This window comes from Chrysochloris asiatica, unplaced genomic scaffold (genome assembly GCF_000296735.1).
Source record: "Chrysochloris asiatica unplaced genomic scaffold, ChrAsi1.0 scaffold00030, whole genome shotgun sequence".
NCBI classification, from domain to species: Eukaryota; Metazoa; Chordata; class Mammalia; order Afrosoricida; family Chrysochloridae; genus Chrysochloris; species Chrysochloris asiatica.
In genome coordinates, this window is record NW_006408548.1 from 18618569 (window position 1) to 18625763 (window position 7195).

The following is a 7195-nucleotide window of genomic DNA, read 5'->3' on the forward strand; positions in this document are numbered from 1 at the left end:
AAACCCTGTACAGGGTCGCTATGGGTCGGAACCGACTCGACAGCACTTAACAACAACAACAACAACAACAACATATGCAGATGAGACAACCTTGTTTGCTGGAAGTGAATAGGACATGAAGTAGTACTTACTGATGGAGAAGAAAGACCACAAGCTTCGGTATGGGTTGCACCTCTATGCAAAGAAAAAAAAAAAAAAACACTTCACAATTGAATCAATAAATAATTTAGTAAACAGAGAAAAGATTGAAGTTGTCAAAGTCTTCATTTTGCTTAGATCCATAATCAACAGTCATGGAGGCAGAAATCAAACAATGTATATATTACATTAGGCAAATCTGCTACAAAAGACCTCTTAACAGTGTTTAAGAACAAAGAGATCAGCTTGAGGATCAAGGTGCACCTTACTCAAGTCGTGGTAATTTGAATCACTGCATATGTATGCAAAAGTTGGAAAATGAATAAGTAAGACCATAGAAAAAACGATCGATTTGAATTATGGCATTGGTAAAGAATATTGAAAAGTACCATGTAGGGCCCAAAGTACAAACAGATTTGTCTTGGAAGGCGTACAGCCAGAATGATCCTTGGAAGAGAGGATAGTGAGACTTTGTCTCTCATACTTTGGACATGTTGTCAGGAAGGATCAGTCCCTAAAGGAAAACATCACGCTTGAGAAAGCAGAAGGTCGCATTAAAAGAGGAAGAACCTCACCCTGATGAATTGACAAAATGGCAGCAACAATGAGCTCAAACACAAAACAGTTATGAGTGTGGGCACAGGACAGGGCAGTGTTTTGTTCTGTTGTGCATAGGGTTGTTATGAGTCAGAGCAAACTAGACAGGACCTAGCAATAACAGCGTTTTCTAAGTATTGTGTATATAAAGACATTAATCTTAAGGAGAAAATGTTCATCTCTTCAAGCTCCATAGAAACTTCAAAGAGAATTTGTGAAGATTAACAAAAATATATCTTTTCGTTAGTGTCTGTTGTTAGATGAGTACAACTTTGCTTTGTTTTGCTTCAATGGCCACAGATTCTTGACACTGTTCCCATCTTGTTGTTATAAGTGCCGTCGAGTCAGTTCCAAATCATAGCATTTTTGAGGAGTGACTGATGGGTTGGAACTGCCAACCTTGTGCTTAGCAATCCAGTGCTTGTCCTACAGCACCACAGCAGGACTCTATTCCTATATAGAGGTGGAGTATTTGTCTCCTCCCATTGAGTCTGGGCAGGTTTATGAATGCTTTTATCAATAGACTATAGGAGAGTGGTTTCTGAGACTGCTCCAGAAAAGGCCACACAAGTTCTGTCTAATTCTCTCTGGATGCTTCCTCTGGGAGAAATCAGGTTCCATGCTAGAAATCTGATCAACCTAAGGTCACATGTAGTTGCTCCAGGTAACAACCCAGTTGAGCTCCTAGAAAAATAACTAACATAAACTCACAGGCATAAGAGTAAGTCATCTTGGACATGGAGTCTAGTAAATAATTTAGATTCAGATGCCCGCAACCCAAACCAGAATCACACAACTGAGCCTTTTTCAAATTTCAGATGCACCAAATGATGAGCAAAAAAATAACTTGTATCACAACATTTAGGGTGGTTTGTTAACACAGAAATAGTGGCCAGAACAGTGAACAGTAGTAAATGATAGCAAATATTAAAATTAATTTAACTTCTAAATCACATAAACCCTTTAATCTCTCCCATGATGTGAATTCTGGAATACTGAAGCCCAAAATCCTTGTGGCTAAGAACATCTACACTTAGAGTACCCACTCTGCAGAGCCTAGTTTCTTTCAATTCTCTGTTAAGTTTCCTGTCTCACTTTTAGATCAAGAGAGCCTGGATAAACGTCAGATAAACACTTTTAAATTATTTCCTGGAAGCTCACCAAACTGAAAATGTGAATCCTCCCCAGTCTGCACAATTGAAAACAAGTTATATAATTTCTGTTTCTCAAGGCAGAAAGGCTGTACAAAACAGAGAGCGCTGGGACTGTTTCCTGCTGTCTGTACTCACATTTTAAATAAATAGACTAAGAAATGATGAATAATGAAATGGTAGAACTAGAAATCAAAGAACAACAGGGAATACAGAAGCTATTTCTGTCTCTCACCGAGACTTTCTAATGGCTTAGGCTAGGTGTTTATTTCTAAGGGAGTGGGTTATTTTTAATGTCTTTGAACAAAAACACCTCCATGACATTCACTATTGCCAAATGCCTGCAATGTACCTCTCAGGTCTAAACATCACAGAAGAATTAAGGAACAGCTTGAGGTTCACACTGAGTGTCTATGTTTTTTGTTCAGCTTTTGGTACCATCAGCTATCTCAATTATTTATGGGATTTTTTTTCTCCAATGAGGAAGTTATTTTTTTTCAGAGACTAGAATTATTATAACTTGCACTTTTTCTTTCTGTTTCCCTTACTGGTCCAACCCTCTCTAGACCATCCGTTTAGGATGTTATCCTCTGGATGGCATTTAAGTCTATTAAAAGATGGAAAGTAAGCAGAAATCTGATTTGAACCTATTTGTGGCTGTATCGTCTCCTCCTCCTCTTACTCTCAGGATGCTTTGTGGCATGTTTAAGAAATGTTTGCAGATGTGTAAGTATTTTTGGCACATTCAGAATTTTGAAATCTTTATGCTCTTAAACAGTCACGATTCTTTAAATAATAATAAGGGTAACTAGAAAATTAAAATTTGGTGGTTGGTGCTGTGGTGTCTTGATTCCCAAATGAATGACTACCAGAACCACCCAGTGATATAAAAATGCAGATTCCTGGATTTTTGCATAACAAAAATGAAATAAGAAGCTCCCAAGTAGTAACTCTAGTATAAACGCTGGACTGGGAACCACAAGGTCAGCAGTTTGAGCCCACCAACTGCTCCACAAGAGAAACATGAGTCTTTCTGCTCCTGCAAAGATTTACAGCCTTGGAAACTCTATACAGGGTTCCTAAGAGTTGGAACCGACTTGACAGCATTTAACAACAGTAGCTATTAGGAGTCCCCAAGAGTCCTGGTGTGGCACTGTGGGTTGATGCGCCAGACTGCAAAGCCATTTGAACAGCAAGGTCGGCGGTTCAAGCTCACCAGCTGCTCCTTGGAAACCCTATACAGGGTCGCTATGGGTCGGGATCGACTCAACGGCACTTAACAACAACAAGAAGTGATCTGATAACCAACCGGCATCTGTCTTTTCAGCCCAACTGCACCTATCAAAACCAAAATCAGACCTGCTGTCATTCAGATACACAGTAATCCTTTAGGATAGAGTAGAACTGTCCCATAGAGTTTCTAAGGGAGCAGCCTGCTATGTTTTTCTCCCTTGGAGTGACTGGTGGGTTCTAGTCACTTACCTTTCAGTCAGCAGCCAAGCACCTTACCACTGCAGTATTAGGGCTCCTTACTGCATCTACAAGGAGCTCTGGTAGCGTAGTGCTTACGACTCAGGCTGCTAATCTCACAATCAGCAGTTTGAAACTACCAGCTGTTCCACAGGAGAAAGATGAGGCTTTCTGCTCCCGTAAAGATTTACAGCCTCGGAAACCCTGTACAGGGTCGCTATGAGCCATGAACCAACTCCACGGCACATAACAACAACAACAACAACTACATCTACACGTGCCACAAAACATCACAAGGTAGGAGTTGTAGCAAGCAGGCAAAATATAAGAGGTAAGTTTCCCCCAGAAGCTTCCCAGGGCCTGGATAGAATGAATCAAGCCTGCCTTTTACTTACTCAGCCTACAAGGAAACTTCTGTTTATGGGTATTCTGAAAGAGTAGTAAGATGGCAGGGCATAGAATAATATGACTTATTCTCTACCATCAAGTAACTCAGACTATGCTCATTCAGTCACCACATATTTACTGAGCGCTGTGTGCTAAGGCTGCTGGTGTGGTGCTGTGGGTCAATGCACTGGACTGCAAAGTCGGTTTGAACCACAGGGTCAGCAGTTCAAACTTACCAGCTGCTCCTCAGAAACCCTATACAGGATCGCTATAGGTTGGAACTGACTCACACACAGCATGTGCAAAAGCAAGCAGACAGTACAGTGCATGAATTGTTTAAAAAAAAAAAAAATGGATAATTGCATGTGGTTTGGGTATTGTTGAAAATAATATTATTTTGGTATTGTTGTGCACTATTGAGTCAGTTCAGACTCACAGCGAGCGTGAATAGGGTTTCCTAAAGCTGCTGGTGAGTTTGAACTGCTGACCTTTCAGTCAGCAGTCCAATCCTTGTCCTACAGTGCCACACTAGGGCTTAAAATAATATTAAGCTAAGAATAAAAATTGAAGTTTACTCCATATATCATTTGTAAATCAGGGAGATGTTTCCAACAACCCTTTGCTGTTTAAGTGACTCTAACTCATAGCAACCCCATAGGACAGAGTAGAACCACTCCATGGTCTCCAAGGCTGTCATCTTTCTATGGGAGCAGACTGACACATCTTTCTATCATAGAACAGCTGGCAGGTTCAAACTATTGACCTTTCCGTCAACAACTGAGCATTTAATCCTTATTCCCGTCTAAACCCATTGCCATAGAGTTGATTCTGAGTAGAAAGTCAAAAATGCTCCCAAAACAAAATCCTCAAAGACTCTTATAGCCCAGTTTATCACTAGTAATGATGTTTTACCATTAAACAGGGCCAGAATAGTGCTTGCATATTAACTCAAGGACATGCAACATTTTCTTGAAGAATGATGCAGATAGTTATTCATTTATCCAAACGCATAGCTCTTAGTCTGAACACTGGAGTATCTGTTGTGGAAAATGCACATAGATAATTCCTTTAAAAGACTGAAATACCTCAGAAAAAAATGTTCTTTGCTAATTAGCCTAGATTATTTGGTTTTCCATCACTCTTTTCTCCGTTTTACCTACTGTGGGGATTTACATGCTGCTCTGATACTGGAAGCTATGCTACTGGTACTTCAAATACCACCAGGGTTACACATAATGAACAGGTTTCATTAGAGCTTCCAGACTCAGGAGGACCTGGCGATCTACTTCTTTAAAAATTTGGCCAGTGAAAATCTTACGAATACCAGCCAAACATTTTCTGCTAGAGTTGGAAGATGAGCCTTTCAGATTGGAAGGCATTCAAAATACCACTGAGGAAGAGCTGGCCCCTCAGTGTGGTCAACCTTAATGGAGCAGAGTTCCAGAACTTCCATTTGCTGACATGAATAACTGAAAATGAGAAGAAACAGTTGAAAATCCTTTAATAATCAGAACATGGAATGTATAAAGCATGACTAGAAAAATTAGAATACAACAAAAATGAAATGGAACACTTGAAGATCAACATCCTAATCATTACTGAGTTGAAATGGACTGGTATTGTAGGTTGTTATTAGCCATTTTTCATTGGGCAAGCATTTTGTCCACTATGGAGTCCTGGTGTGGTTCTGTGGGTTAATGCGTTGGACTACAGAGTCAGTTTGAAACACAAGGTCAGTGGTTCAAGCTCATCAGCCACTTCTTGGAAACCCTATGCAGGGTCACTGTGGGTCAAACAGACTTGACAGCACTTAACAACAATATTGTCTACTATGGAGTCCTGGTATGGTACTGTAGGATAAGCACTGGACTGCTAACAGCAAGGTTGGTGGTTCAAACCCACCAACAACTCCTCAGAAACCCTAAGCAGGGTCACTAAGAATCAATTCAACACACTTAACAACAACAACAACAATATGGTCTACTGTACCAGGAATGGCAAATTGAAGGCAAATAGTGTTGCATTCATTGTCGAAATCATTCCTTCAGCTAGATCCTACAGTATGGAGTTTCGGTGTGGCACTGTGGGTTAATGCACTGGACTGCAAAGTCTATTTGAACCTCAAGGTTGGTGGTTCAAGCTCATGGGCTGCTCCTCGGAAACACTATGGGTCGGAACTGACTCAATGGTACTTAACAACAACAATCCTGAAGTACATAGGACTCCTGGTGTAGCACTGTAGGGTCAGCACTGTACTTTAAACCACGAGATCAGCAGTTCAAACCCATCAGCTGCTCCTCAGAAACCCTGTACATAGATGCTATGAGTGAGAATCAACTTAATGGCACTTGACAACAACACTCATCCTTTTTGAGTCCTGCTGAGGTGCTGTCGGATAAGCACTGGGCTACAAAGTCAGTTTGAATTGGAAGGTCAGCAATACAAATTCACCAGCTGCTCCTTGGAAACCCTATACAGGGTTGCTATGAGTTGGAATTGGCTCCATGGCACTTAACAACAGCAACATCCTGAAGTACAGCATTGTCATCAATAGGATAGTATCCTTATAACTACAAGAAAGACCAGTTAATTACAAATATTACTAAAATTTATGCACCAACCACTAATGCTAATGATGAAGAAATTGAAGGCTTTTGCCAACTTTTGTACTCTGAAATTGATCAAACATGCATTCAGCACGTATTGATAATAACTGGTTATTGGAATGTGAAAGTTAGTAACAAAAATACAGGATCAAACAAAAACAAAAAACCCACTGCCACCAAGTCAATTCCAACTCATAAGAACCCTGTATAACCAGAGATGGAAGCAAAGATAATGACATCAAGAGATAGAGCCGCTGAGGACTCTAGACTCCTTGAAAGAGAAAGACTGTGGTTGCAGCCAGAAGTCAGGCTTGCAGAATGTGCCCTTGGTTGTTTAAATGGTTGTATATTCCTGAGTGGTTTTGTGTACATAAAAAAAAAAACAGGAAATAGAAGCAAATACTGATACTAAAATAGTGTTGATGAATAATGATGTGTGGAAGGGTTTGTAATCATTGCAATGATATAAAATACAATAGGATGAGTGCAAAACTGATGTTTTCCCATGTATACCATCACTGCACATGTATACCTTCACTGCACATCACACTCAATGTACAATGAAAGCTTTTAAATAAACATTTAAAAAGAACACTTGATAGGCTTTCCAAGGCTGTAAATCTTTATGGAAGCTGATAGCCTCATCTTTCTCCCATGGAGAAGCTGATGGGCTTGAACTGCCAGTACTTGCTGTTGTTAGCTAATGTCAAGTCAGTTCCAACTCGTAGCAACACATGCATAACAGAACGATATCTTGTTCCGTCCTGTGCTGTCCTCTCAATTTTTATTTGAGCCCATTGTTGCTGCCACTTTGTCAATCCATCTTACTTGGGGTCTTCTTCATTC